At 34.3% G+C, this 17,032-nt stretch overlaps 1 long non-coding RNA gene across 1 annotated transcript; it reads left to right on the forward strand.

Moving 5' to 3' along the window:
- The first annotated feature begins 10,181 nt into the window (after positions 1–10,181).
- Positions 10,182–16,204, forward strand: LOC125376132. Its single transcript, XR_007219051.1, has 2 exons — positions 10,182–10,368; positions 15,399–16,204. It is a non-coding gene; the product is annotated as an uncharacterized LOC125376132 (long non-coding RNA).
- The last annotated feature ends 828 nt before the right edge of the window (positions 16,205–17,032 follow it).

Here is a 17,032-nt window from a genome sequence, read left to right on the forward strand (position 1 = left end):
ATAGATGTATTGTATCTGTGTTGACAGAAGTGAACTTGACACTTTGTACGTAGATGCATTGTTACTGTATTGACAGGAGTAAAGTTAACACTTTGTACATAGATGCATTGTAACTGTGTTGACAGGAGTAAATTTGACACTTTGTACATAGATGCATTGTAACTGTGTTGACAGGAGTAAATTTGACACTTTGTACATAGATGCATTGTAACTGTGTTGACAGGAGTAAATTTGACACTTTGTATATGGATGCATTGTAACTGTTTTGAAAGGAGTAAAGTTGACACTTTATATGTGGATGCATTGTAACTGTATTGACAGGAGTAAAGTTGTCACTTTGTACATAATTGCATTGTAGCTGTATTGACAGGAGAAGATTTGACACTTTGTACATAGATGCATTGTAACTGTGTTGACAGGAGTAAATTTGACACTTTGTACATAGATGCATTGTAACTGTGTTGACAGGAGTAAATTTGACACTTTGTATATGGATGCATTGTAACTGTTTTGAAAGGAGTAAAGTGGACACTTTATATGTGGATGCATTGTTACTGTATTGACAGGAGTAAAGTTGTCACTTTGTACATAATTGCATTGTAGCTGTATTGACAGGAGAAGATTTGACACTTTGTATATGGATGCTTTCTAACTGTATTGACAGTAGTAAATTTGACAACACTTTGTTCATAGATGCTTTGTAACTGTAGACAGAAATTAAGCGGACACTTTGTACATAATTGCATTGTAACTGCATTGATAGGAGTAAAGTGGTCACTTTGTACATCGATGCATTGCAACTGTGTTGATAGGAGTAATTTTGACACTTTGTATGTGGATGTATTGTAACTGTATTGATGTATTGTAACTATTGACAGGAGAAAATTTGGCAGTTTGTTCATAGATGCTTTGTAACTGTATTGACAGGAGTAAATTTGACACTTTGTACATAGATGTATTATATTTGTATTGACAAGAGTAAAGTTGACACTTTGTACATAATTGCATTGTAACTGTATTGACAGGAGTAAATTGACACTTTGTACATAGGTGCATTGTAACTGTATTGAAAGGTAGTAGAGTTGACACTTTATATGTGAATGCATTGTAACTGTATTGACAGGAGTAAAGCTGACACTTTATATGTGGATGCATTGTAACTGTATTGACAGGAGTAAAATTGACACTTTGTACGTAATTCCATTGTAACTGTATTGACAGGAGTAAAATTTACACTTTGTATATGGATGCATTGTAACTGTATTGAAAGGTAGTATAGTTGACACTTTATATGTGGATGCATTGTAACTGTATTGACAGGAGTAAAGCTGACACTTTATAAGTGGATGCATTGTAACAGTATTGACAGGAGTAAAATTGACACTTTGTACATAGATGCATTGTAACTGTATGGAAAGGAGTAGAGTTGACACTTTATATGTGGATGCATTCTAACTGTATTGACAGGAGTAAAGTTGTCACTTTGTACATAGGTGCATTGTAACTGTATTTACAGGAGTAAAGCTGACACTTTATATGTGGATGCATTGTAACTGTATTGAGAGGAGTAAAGTTGACACTTTGTTTATAGATGCTTTGTAATTGTATTGACAGGAGTAAAGTTGACACTTTGTACATAGATGCATTGTAACTGTTTTGACTGGAGGAAAGTTGAAACTTTGTACACATATGTATTGCAACTGTATTGACAGGAGTAAAGCTGACACTTTATTGCATTGTAACTTGATGACAGGAGTAAAGTTGACACTTTGTATATAGATGCATTATAACTGTATTGAAAGGAGTAAAGTTGACACTTTGTACATAGATGCATGATAACTGCATTGACAGGAGTAAAGTTGACACTTTGTGCATAGATGCATTGTAACTGTATTGAAAGGATTAAGTTGACACTTTGTTACTGTATTGACAGGAGTAAATCTGACACTTTGTACATAGATGCATTGTAACTGTATTGACAGGAGTAGATTTGACACTTTGTATATGGATGGATTGTAAATGTATTGACAGGAGTAAAGCTGACACTTCATATGTGGATGCATTGTAACTGTATTGAGAGGGGTAAAGTTGACACTTTGTACATAATTGCATTGTAACTGTATTGACGGGAGTAATTTTAACACTTTGTATATGGATGCATTGTAACTGTATTGACAGGAGTAACGTTGACACTTTGTACATAGATGCATTATATTTGTATTGACAGGAGTAAAGTTGACACTTTGTACATAATTGCATTGTAACTGTATTGAGAGGAGTAAAATTGACACTTTGTACATAGGTGCATTGTAACTGTATTGACAGGAGTAGAGTTGACACTTTATATATGTGGATGGGTTGTAACTGTATTGAGAGGAGTAAAGTTGACACTTTGTACATAAATGCATTGTAACTGTATTGACAGGAGTAAATTTGACACCTTGTATATGGATGCATTTTAACTGTATTGACACGAGTAAAGTTGTCACTTTGTACATAGGTGCATTGTAACTGTATTGACAAGAGTAAAGCTGACACTTTATTTGTGGATGGATTGTAACTGTATTGAGAGGAGTAAAGTTGACACTTTGTACATATATGCATTGTAACTGTATTGACAGGAGTAAAATTGACACTTTGTATATGGATGCATTGTAACTGTATTGACATTAGTAAAGTTGTCACTTTGTACATAGGTGCATTGTAACTGTTTTGACAGGAGTAAAGCTGACACTTTATATGTGGATGCATTGTAACTGTATTGACAGGAGTAAAGTTGACACTTTGTACGTAATTGCATTATAACTGTTTTGACAGGAGTAATTTTGACACTTTGTATATGGATGCATTTTTATTGTATTGACAGGAGTAACGTTGACACTTTGTACATAGATGCATTATATTTGTATTGACAGGAGTAAAGTTGACACTTTGTACATAATTGCATTGTAACTGTATTTACAGGAGTAAAATTGACACTTTGTACATAGGTGCATTGTAACTGTATTGATAGGGATAAAGTTGACACTTTGTACATAGGTGCATTGTAACTGTATTGACAGGAGTAGAGTTGACACTTTATATGTGGATGCATTGTAACTGTATTGAGAGAAGTAAAGTTGACACTTTGTGCATAGATGCATTGTAACTGTATTGACAAGAGTAAAGCTGACACTTTATATGTGGATGGATTGTAACTGTATTGAGAGGAGTAAAGATGACACTTTGTACATAATTGCATTGTAACTGTTTTGACAGGAGTAAAGCTGACACTTTATATGTGGATGCATTGTAACTGTATTGAGAGGAGTAAAATTGACCCTTTGTACGTAATTGCATTATAACTGTATTGACAGGAGTAAATTTGACACTTTGTATATTGATGCATTTTTATTGTATTGACAGCAGTAACGTTGACACTTTGTACATAGATGCATTATATTTGTATTGACAGGAGTAAAGTTGACACTTTGTACATAATTGCATTGTAACTGTATTGACAGGAGTAAAATTGACACTTTGTCCATAGGTGCATTGTAACTGTATTGATAGGGATAAAGTTGACACTTTGTACATAGGTGCATTGTAACTGTATTGACAGGAGTAGAGTTGACACTTTATATGTGGATGCATTGTAACTGTATTGACAGAAGTAAAGTTGACACTTTGTGCATAGATGCATTGTAACTGTATTGACAGGAGTAAAGTTGACACTTTGTATATGGATGCATTGTAACTGTATTGACATGAGTAAAGCTGACACTCTATATGTGGATGGATTGTAACTGTATTGAGAGGAGTAAAGTTGACACTTTGTACATATATGCATTGTAACTGTATTGACAGGAGTAAATTTGACACTTTGTATATGGATGCATTGTAACTGTATTGACATGAGTAAAGCTGACACTTTATATGTGAATGGATTGTAACTGTATTGACATTAGTAAAGTTGTCACTTTGTACATAGGTGCATTGTAACTGTTTTGACAGGAGTAAAGCTGACACTTTATATGTGGATGCATTGTAACTGTATTGACAGGAGTAAAGTTGACACTTTGTACATAATTGCATTGTAACTGTTTTGACAGGAGTAAAGCTGACACTTTATATGTGGATGCATTGTAACTGTTTTGAGAGGTAGTAAAGTTGACACTTTGTACGTAATTGCATTGTAACTGTTTTGACAGGAGTAAATTTGACACTTTGTATATGGATGCATTTTTATTGTATTGACAGGAGTAACGTTGACACTTTGTACATAATTGCATTGTAACTGTATTGACAGGAGTAAAATTGACACTTTGTACATAGGTGCATTGTAACTGTATTGATAGGAGTAAAGTTGACACTTTGTTTATAGATGCTTTGTAACTGTATTGACAGAAGTAAAGCTGACATTTTGTTACTGTATTGAGAGGAATAAAGTTGACACTTTGTCCATAGATGCATTGTAACTGTATTGACAGGAGTATTGTTGTCACTACGTACATTGATGCTTTGTAACTGTATTGACAGAAGTAAACCTGACACTTTGTACATCGATGCATTGCAACTGTGTTGATAGAGGAATTTTGACGCTTTGTATGTGGATGCATTGTAACTGTATTGACAGGAGTAAATTGGACACTTTGTTCATAGATGCATTGTAACTGTATTGAAAAGTGTAAAGTTGACACTTTGTTTATAGATGCTTTGTCACTATATTGACAGAAGTAAAGTTGACACTTTGTGCATAGATGCATTGTAACTGTATTGAAAGGAGTAAAGTTTACACTATGTTTATAGATGCTTTGTAACTGTATTGACAGGAGTAAATTTGACTCTTTGTACATAGACACATTGTAACTGTATTGACGGGAGTAAATTTGACACTTTGTGCATAGATGCATTGTAACTGTGTTGACAGGAGTAAATTTGACACTTTGTATATGGATGCATTGTAACTGTTTTGAAAGGAGTAAAGTGGACACTTTATATGTGGATGCATTGTAACTGTATTGACAGGAGTAAAGTTGTCACTTTGTACATAATTGCATTGTAGCTGTATTGACAGGAGTAAATTTGACACTTTGTACATAGATGCATTGTAACTGTGTTGACAGGAGTAAATTTGACACTTTGTATATTGATGCATTGTAACTGTTTTGAAAGGAGTAAAGTGGACACTTTATATGTGGATGCATTGTAACTGTATTGACAGGAGTAAAGTTGTCACTTTGTACATAATTGCATTGTAGCTGTATTGACAGGAGAAGATTTGACACTTTGTATATGGATGCTTTCTAACTGTATTGACAGTAGTAAATTTGACAACACTTTGTTCATAGATGCTTTGTAACTTTAGACAGAAATTAAGCGGACACTTTGTACATAATTGCATTGTAACTGCATTGATAGGAGTAAAGTGGTCACTTTGTACATCGATGCATTGCAACTGTGTTGATAGGAGTAATTTTGACACTTTGTATGTGGATGTATTGTAACTGTATTGATGTATTGTAACTATTGACAGGAGAAAATTTGGCAGTTTGTTCATAGATTCTTTGTAACTGTATTGACAGGAGTAAATTTGACACTTTGTACATAGATGTATTATATTTGTATTGACAAGAGTAAAGTTGACACTTTGTACATAATTGCATTGTAACTGTATTGACAGGAGTAAATTGACACTTTGTACAAAGGTGCATTGTAACTGTATTGAAAGGTAGTAGAGTTGACACTTTATATGTGAATGCATTGTAACTGTATTGACAGGAGTAAAGCTGACACTTTATATGTGGATGCATTGTAACTGTATTGACAGGAGTAAAGTTGACACTTTGTACGTAATTCCATTGTAACTGTATTGACAGGAGTAAAATTTACACTTTGTATATGGATGCATTGTAACTGTATTGAAAGGTAGTAGAGTTGACACTTTATATGTGGATGCATTGTAACTGTATTGACAGGAGTAAAGTTGACACTTTATAAGTGGATGCATTGTAACTGTATTGACAGGAGTAAAATTGACACTTTGTACATAGGTGCATTGTAACTGTATGGAAAGGAGTACAGTTGACACTTTATATGTGGATGCATTCTAACTGTATTGACAGGAGTAAAGTTGTCACTTTGTACATAGGTGCATTGTAACTGTATTTACAGGAGTAAAGCTGACACTTTATATGTGGATGCATTGTAACTGTATTGAGAGGAGTAAAGTTGACACTTTGTTTATAGATGCTTTGTAATTGTATTGACAGAAGTAAAGTTGCCACTATGTACATAGACACATTGTAACTGTATTGACAGAAGTAAAGTTGACACTTTGTGCGTAGATGCATTGTAACTGTATTGAAAGGAGTAAAGTTGACACTTTGTATGTGAATGTATTGTAACTGTATTGACAGGAGAAAAGTTGACACTTTGTTTATAGATGCTTTGTAACTGTATTGACAGGAGTAAAGTTGACACTTTGTACATAGATGCATTGTAACTGTTTTGACAGGAGGAAAGTTGAAACTTTATACACATATGTATTGCAACTGTATTGACAGGAGTAAAGCTGACACTTTATTGCATTGTAACTTGATGACAGGAGTAAAGTTGACACTTTGTATATAGATGCATTATAACTGTATTGAAAGGAGTAAAGTTGACACTTTGTACATAGATGCATGATAACTGTATTGACAGGAGTAAAGTTGACACTTTGTGCATAGATGCATTGTAACTGTATTGAAAGGAGTAAAGTTGACACTTTGTTACTGTATTGACAGGAGTAAATCTGACACTTTGTACATAGATGCATTGTAACTGTATTGACAGGAGTAGATTTGACACTTTGTATATGGATGGATTGTAAATGTATTGACAGGAGTAAAGCTGACACTTCATATGTGGATGCATTGTAACTGTATTGAGAGGGTTAAAGTTGACACTTTGTACATAATTGCATTGTAACTGTATTGACGGGAGTAATTTTAACACTTTGTATATGGATGCATTGTAACTGTATTGACAGGAGTAACGTTGACACTTTGTACATAGATGCATTATATTTGTATTGACAGGAGTAAAGTTGACACTTTGTACATAATTGCATTGTAACTGTATTGACAGGAGTAAAATTGACACTTTGTACATAGGTGCATTGTAACTGTATTGACAGGAGTAGAGTTGACACTTTATATATGTGGATGGGTTGTAACTGTATTGAGAGGAGTAAAGTTGACACTTTGTACATAAATGCATTGTAACTGTATTGACAGGAGTAAATTTGACACCTTGTATATGGATGCATTTTAACTGTATTGACACGAGTAAAGTTGTCACTTTGTACATAGGTGCATTGTAACTGTATTGACAAGAGTAAAGCTGAAACTTTATTTGTGGATGGATTGTAACTGTATTGAGAGGAGTAAAGTTGACACTTTGTACATATATGCATTGTAACTGTATTGACAGGAGTAAAATTGACACTTTGTATATGGATGCATTGTAACTGTATTGACAGGAGTAAAGTTGTCACTTTGTACATAGGTGCATTGTAACTGTTTTGACAGGAGTAAAGCTGACACTTTATATGTGGATGCATTGTAACTGTATTGACAGGAGTAAAGTTGACACTTTGTACGTAATTGCATTATAACTGTTTTGACAGGAGTAATTTTGACACTTTGTATATGGATGCATTTTTATTGTATTGACAGGAGTAACGTTGACACTTTGTACATAGATGCATTATATTTGTATTGACAGGAGTAAAGTTGACACTTTGTACATAATTGCATTGTAACTGTATTGACAGGAGTAAAATTGACACTTCGTACATAGGTGCATTGTAACTGTATTGATAGGGATAAAGTTGACACTTTGTACATAGGTGCATTGTAACTGTATTGACAGGAGTAGAGTTGACACTTTATATGTGGATGCATTGTAACTGTATTGAGAGAAGTAAAGTTGACACTTTGTGCATAGATGCATTGTAACTGTATTGACAAGAGTAAAGCTGACACTTTATATGTGGATGGATTGTAACTGTATTGAGAGGAGTAAAGTTGACACTTTGTACATATATGCATTGTAACTGTATTGACAGGAGTAAATTTGACACTTTGTATATGGATGCATTGTAACTGTATTGACATTAGTAAAGTTGTCACTTTGTACATAGGTGCATTGTAACTGTTTTGACAGGAGTAAAGCTGACACTTTATATGTGGATGCATTGTAACTGTATTGACAGGAGTAAAGATGACACTTTGTACATAATTGCATTGTAACTGTTTTGACAGGAGTAAAGCTGACACTTTATATGTGGATGCATTGTAACTGTATTGAGAGGAGTAAAATTGACACTTTGTACGTAATTGCATTATAACTGTATTGACAGCAGTAAATTTGACACTTTGTATATTGATGCATTTTTATTGTATTGACAGCAGTAACGTTGACACTTTGTACATAGATGCATTATATTTGTATTGACAGGAGTAAAGTTGACACTTTGTACATAATTGCATTGTAACTGTATTGACAGGAGTAAAATTGACACTTTGTACATAGGTGCATTGTAACTGTATTGATAGGGATAAAGTTGACACTTTGTACATAGGTGCATTGTAACTGTATTGACAGGAGTAAAGTTGACACTTTGTATATGGATGCATTGTAACTGTATTGACATGAGTAAAGTTGACACTTTATATGTGGATGCATTGTAACTGTATTGACAGAAGTAAAGTTGACACTTTGTGCATAGATGCATTGTAACTGTATTGACAGGAGTAAAGTTGACACTTTGTATATGGATGCATTGTAACTGTATTGACATGAGTAAAGCTGACACTCTATATGTGGATGGATTGTAGCTGTATTGAGAGGAGTAAAGTTGACACTTTGTACATATATGCATTGTAACTGTATTGACAGGAGTAAATTTGACACTTTGTATATGGATGCATTGTAACTGTATTGACATGAGTAAAGCTGACACTTTATATGTGGATGCATTGTAACTGTATTGACAGGAGTAAAGTTGACACTTTGTACATAATTGCATTGTAACTGTTTTGACAGGAGTAAAGCTGACACTTTATATGTGGATGCATTGTAACTGTTTTGAGAGGTAGTAAAGTTGACACTTTGTACGTAATTGCATTGTAACTGTTTTGACAGGAGTAAATTTGACACTTTGTATATGGATGCATTTTTATTGTATTGACAGGAGTAACGTTGACACTTTGTACATAATTGCATTGTAACTGTATTGACAGGAGTAAAATTGACACTTTGTACATAGGTGCATTGTAACTGTATTGACAGAAGTAAAGCTGACACTTTGTTACTGTATTGACAGGAGTAAATCTGACACTTTGTACATAGATGCATTGTAACTGTATTGACAGGAGTAAAGTTGACACTTTGTTTATAGATGCTTTGTAACTGTATTGACAGAAGTAAAGCTGACACTTTGTTACTGTATTGAGAGGAATAAAGTTGACACTTTGTCCATAGATGCATTGTAACTGTATTGACAGGAGTATTGTTGTCACTACGTACATTGATGCTTTGTAACTGTATTGACAGAAGTAAACCTGACACTTTGTACATCGATGCATTGCAACTGTGTTGATAGAGGAATTTTGACGCTTTGTATGTGGATGCATTGTAACTGTATTGACAGGAGTAAATTGGACACTTTGTTCATAGATGCATTGTAACTGTATTGAAAAGTGTAAAGTTGACACTTTGTTTATAGATGCTTTGTCACTATATTGACAGAAGTAAAGTTGACACTTTGTGCATAGATGCATTGTAACTGTATTGAAAGGAGTAAAGTTTACACTATGTTTATAGATGCTTTGTAACTGTATTGACAGGAGTAAATTTGACTCTTTGTACATAGACACATTGTAACTGTATTGACGGGAGTAAATTTGACACTTTGTGCATAGATGCATTGTAACTGTATTGACAGGAGGAAAGTTGACACTTTGTACACAGATGTATTGCAACTGTATTGACAGGAGAAAAGCTGACACTTTATTGCAGTGTAACTTGATGACAGGAGTAAAGTTGACACTTTGTACATAGATGCATTATAACTGTATTGACAGGAGTAAAGTTGACACTTTGTACATACATGCATTATAACTGTATTGACAGAAGTAAAGCTAAAACTTTGTAACTGTATTGAAAGGAGTAAAGTTGACGCTTTGTTCATAGATGCTTTGTTACTGTATTGACAGGAGTAAAGTTGACACTTTGTACATATATGCATTGTAACTGTATTGACCGGAGTAAATTTGACACTTTGTATATGGATGCATTGTAACTGTATTGACTTTAGTAAAGTTGTCACTTTGTACATAGGTGCATTGTAACTGTTTTGACAGGAGTAAAGCTGACACTTTATATGTGGATGCATTGTAACTGTATTGACAGGAGTAAAGTTGACACTTTGTACATAATTGCATTGTAACTGTTTTGACAGGAGTAAAGCTGACACTTTATATGTGGATGCATTGTAACTGTATTGAGAGGAGTAAAGTTGACACTTTGTACGTAATTGCATTGTAACTGTTTTGACAGGAGTAAATTTGACACTTTGTATATGGATGCATTTTTATTGTATTGACAGGAGTAACGTTGACACTTTGTACATAGATGCATTATATTGTATTGACAGGAGTAAAGTTGACACTTTGTACATAATTGCATTGTAACTGTATTGACAGGAGTAAAATTGACACTTTGTACATAGATGCATTGTAACTGTATTGACAGGAGTAAAGTTGACACTTTGTTTATAGATGCTTTGTAACTGTATTGACAGAAGTAAAGCTGACACTTTGTTACTGTATTGACAGGAGTAAATCTGACACTTTGTACATAGATGCATTGTAACTGTATTGACAGGAGTAAAGTTGACACTTTGTTTATAGATGCTTTGTAACTGTATTGACAGAAGTAAAGCTGACACTTTGTTACTGTATTGAGAGGAATAAAGTTGACACTTTGTCCATAGATGCATTGTAACTGTATTGACAGGAGTATTGTTGTCACTACGTACATTGATGCTTTGTAACTGTATTGACAGAAGTAAACCTGACACTTTGTACATCGATGCATTGCAACTGTGTTGATAGAGGAATTTTGACGCTTTGTATGTGGATGCATTGTAACTGTATTGACAGGAGTAAATTGGACACTTTGTTCATAGATGCATTGTAACTGTATTGAAAAGTGTAAAGTTGACACTTTGTTTACAGATGCTTTGTCACTATATTGACAGAAGTAAAGTTGACACTTTGTGCATAGATGCATTGTAACTGTATTGAAAGGAGTAAAGTTGACACTATGTTTATAGATGCTTTGTAACTGTATTGACAGGAGTAAATTTGACTCTTTGTACATAGACACATTGTAACTGTATTGACGGGAGTAAATTTGACACTTTGTGCATAGATGCATTGTAACTCTATTGACAGGAGGAAAGTTGACACTTTGTACACAAATGTATTGCAACTGTATTGACAGGAGTAAAGCTGACACTTTATTGCATTGTAACTTGATGACAGGAGTAAAGTTGACACTTTGTACATAGATGCATTATAACTGTATTGACAGGAGTAAAGTTGACACTTTGTACATAGATGCATTATAACTGTATTGACAGGAGTAAAGTTGACACTTTGTGCATAGATGCATTGTAACTGTATTGACAGGAGTAAATTTGACACTTTGTTCATAGATGCTCCATAACTGTATTTACAGTGGTAAAGTTGACGCTTTGTACATAGATGCATTGTAACTGTATTGAAAAGAATAAAGTTTACACTTTGTTTATAGATGCTTTGTAACTGTATTGACAGAAGTAAACCTGACAGTTTGTACATCGATGCATTGCAACTGTGTTGATAGGAGGAATTTTGACACTTTGTATGTGGATGCATTGTAACTTTATTGATAGGAGTAAATTTGACACTTTGTTCATAGATGCTTTGTAACTGTATTGACAGGAGTAAATTTGACACTTTGTACATAGACACATTGTAACTGTATTGACAGGAGTAAATTTGCCATTTGTTCATAGATGCTTCGTAACTGTATTGACAGGAGTAAATTGGACACTTTGTACACAGATGTATTGCAACTGTATTGACAGGAGTAAAGCTGACACTTTATTGTATTGTAACTTGATGACAGGAGTAAAGTTGACACTTTGTACATAGATGCATTATAACTGTATTGACAGGAGTAAAGTTGAAACTTTGTACATAGATGCATTATAACTGTATTGACAGGAGTAAAGTTGACACTTTGTGCATAGATACATTGTAACTGTATTGAAAGGAGTAAAGTTGACACTTTGTTTATAGATGCTTCGTAACTGTATTGACAGAAGTAAAGTTGACACTTTGTACATAGATGCATTATAACTGTATTGACAGGAGTAAAGTTGACACTTTGTACATAGATGCATTATAACTGTATTGACAGGGGTAAAGTTGACACTTTGTACATAATTGCATTGTAACTGTATTGACAGGAGTAAATTTGACACTTTGTTCATAGATGCATTGTAACTGTGTTGACACGAGTAACGTTGACACTTTGTACATAGGTGCATTGTAACTGTATTGATAGGTGTAAAGTTGACACTTTGTACATAGGTGCATTGTAACTGTATTGACAGGAGTAAAGTTGACACTTTGTACATATATGCATTGTAACTGTATTGACAGGAGTAAATTTGACACTTTGTATATGGATGCATTGTAACTGTATTGACTTTAGTAAAGTTGTCACTTTGTACATAGATGCATTGTAACTGTTTTGACAGGAGTAAAGCTGACACTTTATATGTGGATGCATTGTAACTGTATTGACAGGAGTAAAGTTGACACTTTGTACATAATTGCATTGTAACTGTTTTGACAGGAGTAAAGCTGACACTTTATATGTGGATGCATTGTAACTGTATTGAGAGGAGTTAAGTTGACACTTTGTACGTAATTGCATTGTAACTGTTTTGACAGGAGTAAATTTGACACTTTGTATATGGATGCATTTTTATTGTATTGACAGGAGTAACGTTGACGCTTTGTACATAGATGCATTATATTGTATTGACAGGAGTAAAGTTGACACTTTGTACATAATTGCATTGTAACTGTATTGACAGGAGTAAAATTGACACTTTGTACATAGATGCATTGTAACTGTATTGACAGGAGTAAAGTTGACACTTTGTTTATAGATGCTTTGTAACTGTATTGACAGAAGTAAAGCTGACACTTTGTTACTGTATTGACAGGAGTAAATCTGACACTTTGTACATAGATGCATTGTAACTGTATTGACAGGAGTAAAGTTGACACTTTGTTTATAGATGCTTTGTAACTGTATTGACAGAAGTAAAGCTGACACTTTGTTACTGTATTGAGAGGAATAAAGTTGACACTTTGTCCATAGATGCATTGTAACTGTATTGACAGGAGTATTGTTGTCACTACGTACATTGATGCTTTGTAACTGTATTGACAGAAGTAAACCTGACACTTTGTACATCGATGCATTGCAACTTTGTTGATAGAGGAATTTTGACGCTTTGTATGTGGATGCATTGTAACTGTATTGACAGGAGTAAATTGGACACTTTGTTCATAGATGCATTGTAACTGTATTGAAAAGTGTAAAGTTGACACTTTGTTTATAGATGCTTTGTCACTATATTGACAGAAGTAAAGTTGACACTATGTTTATAGGTGCTTTGTAACTGTATTGACAGGAGTAAATTTGACTCTTTGTACATAGACACATTGTAACTGTATTGACGGGAGTAAATTTGACACTTTGTGCATAGATGCATTGTTACTCTATTGACAGGAGGAAAGTTGACACTTTGTACACAAATGTATTGCAACTGTATTGACATGAGTAAAGCTGACACTTTATTGCATTGTAACTTGATGACAGGAGTAAAGTTGACACTTTGTACATAGATGCATTATAACTGTATTGACAGGAGTAAAGTTGACACTTTGTACATAGATGCATTATAACTGTATTGACAGGAGTAAAGTTGACACTTTGTGCATAGATGCATTGTAACTGTATTGACAGGAGTAAATTTGACACTTTGTTCATAGATGCTCCATAACTGTATTTACAGTGGTAAAGTTGACGCTTTGTACATAGATGCATTGTAACTGTATTGAAAAGAATAAAGTTTACACTTTGTTTATAGATGCTTTGTAACTGTATTGACAGAAGTAAACCTGACAGTTTGTACATCGATGCATTGCAACTGTGTTGATAGGAGGAATTTTGACACTTTGTATGTGGATGCATTGTAACTGTATTGACAGGAGTAAATTTGACACTTTGTTCATAGATGCTTTGTAACTGTATTGACAGGAGTAAATTTGACACTTTGTACATAGACACATTGTAACTGTATTGACAGGAGTAAATTTGCCATTTGTTCATAGATGCTTCGTAACTGTATTGACAGGAGTAAATTGGACACTTTGCACACAGATGTATTGCAACTGTATTGACAGGAGTAAAGCTGACACTTTATTGTATTGTAACTTGATGACAGGAGTAAAGTTGACACTTTGTACATAGATGCATTATAACTGTATTGACAGGAGTAAAGTTGACACTTTGTACATAGACACATTATAACTGTATTGACAGGAGTAAAGTTGACACTTTGTGCATAGATACATTGTAACTGTATTGAAAGGAGTAAAGTTGACACTTTGTTTATAGATGCTTCGTAACTGTATTGACAGAAGTAAAGTTGTCACTTTATTCATAGATGCTTTGTAACTGTATTGACAGGAGTAAATTTGACACTTTGTACACAGATGTATTGCAACTGTATTGACAGGAGTAAAGCTGACACTTTATTGCATTGTAACTTGATGACAGGAGTAAATTTGACACTTTGTATATAGATGCATTGTAACTGTATTGAAAGGAGTGAAGTTGACACTTTTTACATAGATGCATTATAACTGTATTGACAGGAGTAAAGTTGACACTTTGTGCATAGATGCTTTGTAACTGTATTGGCAGAAGTAAAGCTGATACTTTGTAACAGTTACTGTATTGAAAGGAGTAAAGTTGACACTTTGTGCATAGATGCATTGTAACTGTATTGAAAGGAGTAAAGTTGACACTTTGTTTATAGATGCTTTGTAACTGTATTGACAGAAGTAAAACTGACACTTTGTACATCGATGCATTGCAACTGTGTTGATAGGAGTACAACTGACACTTTATATGTGGGTGTTTTGTAACTGTAAGGAAAGGCGTAAAGTTGACACTTTGTACATTAATGCTTTGAAACTATATTGACAGGAGTATTGTAGAGACTTTGTACACAGGTGCATTGTAACTGTTTTGACAGGAGTGATGCTGACACTTTATAATTGCATGCATTGTAACTGTATTCACAAGAGTAAATTTGACACTTTGTATATGGATGCATTGTAACTGTATTGACGGGAGTAAATTTGACACTTTGTATATGGATGTATAGTAACTTTATTGACAGAAATAAATTTGACACTTTGTACATAGGTGCATTGTAACTGTATTACAACTTGACTGTTTTGAACTTATAGGCCGTCGGTCCAACGATCACTTGATTGTCTGGTCTTTATACAGGCCGTTGTCTTACGTCAGGATTATTGTGTTAGGCAACAAACAAACACATACTTTTTTATGGAAACTGTTTGAATGGCGTTTGCTACTCATGGGTGGCGAACATTTTTGCGAACAGCTGGTGCCATCACTGATATTGTACACGGATAAATGTGTTCATGTATTTCCTGAAGTAAAATTAATCGTTGGTACATAGACACGTTAGAGACTTAACTCCTTGTAGTAAAATTCGCACTTTGCATTGTAAATGGTTTGGCATGTTTATTTGATTGGACATGCGTGACTGGAGTAAAATTGATACTTTGAGACATAATTAAGATTCACTGATAATCATTGTATAATAATTGACCAATATTAGACATAATTTGTATTGTGTACATTTATCTGTATACGTAATTATCTTTGTCAATCCTCTTTGACAAGTTACACATTCCTGGTTTTATTTCACTTCATTGTTTGTCATTTTCTTGAAATCCATGTGCACTTGGTGATAATAAAGAAACTATTTATGTTCTTTTTTTCTGTATGATTTGTCGCTTACTTATTCCCACAACTAAGGACTAAGGATTCATTTTACCAAATTTTGATTTAAGGCAAGAGAGAGAGAGAGAGAGAGAGAGAGAGAGAGAGAGAGAGAGAGAGAGAGAGAGAGAGAGAGAGAGAGAGAGAGATCATGGCATGTCAGGTTTATGTGTCAGAAAAGCCCCAAGCCACATTGGCAAAAACCACAAGCTGGCAAACAAAGAAACATAATCAGGGTGTATGTCGGATTCAAAACCCATGATCATCGTTTCAGGCACACCTAGTGCTTGCAACACTGCTCAGCAAATTTAAGCATCTGAGACGACTGGGCCACCCATACTCCTTCATGTAATGGAACATACTGTCCTGTCAGTGTGGTTTGAACACATCATGGAGTCCATGAGGTCTGAGATGAAACATAATTATTATTGTTTTTCCTGTTTTCCTGACCTTTGGCTATAATTATCTCAGAGACTAATAACATGAGCAATGATCCATGTTGTCAAGACAATAACATGCAAATCTGCATGGTTATAATTTGACAACAATTGTTGTTAACTCTTATGATAATCAGGAAATTACTGGGGTCACAATCTAACCTAGAATGCCAGAGGGCATATGACATCATGACTGGATTGATATCTTTGCGGGAATCGAACTCCGTTCCACAAACTGAGTGATACTGGAGTCATGAGGAGCTGATTCATAGGAAGGATTTGCTACTGTCATCTAGACGGGCCTACCTTAAATGTTGCATTTCAACCACGTCCGCACCAACAGCATGCAGGTTTCAGTGTAACATTTACATATTCCAGGAAACAGATCATACAGA

Source organism: Haliotis rufescens, unplaced genomic scaffold, assembly GCF_023055435.1.
Source record: "Haliotis rufescens isolate VD_foot unplaced genomic scaffold, xgHalRufe1.0.p SCAF_7, whole genome shotgun sequence".
Taxonomy (NCBI): Eukaryota; Metazoa; Mollusca; class Gastropoda; order Lepetellida; family Haliotidae; genus Haliotis; species Haliotis rufescens.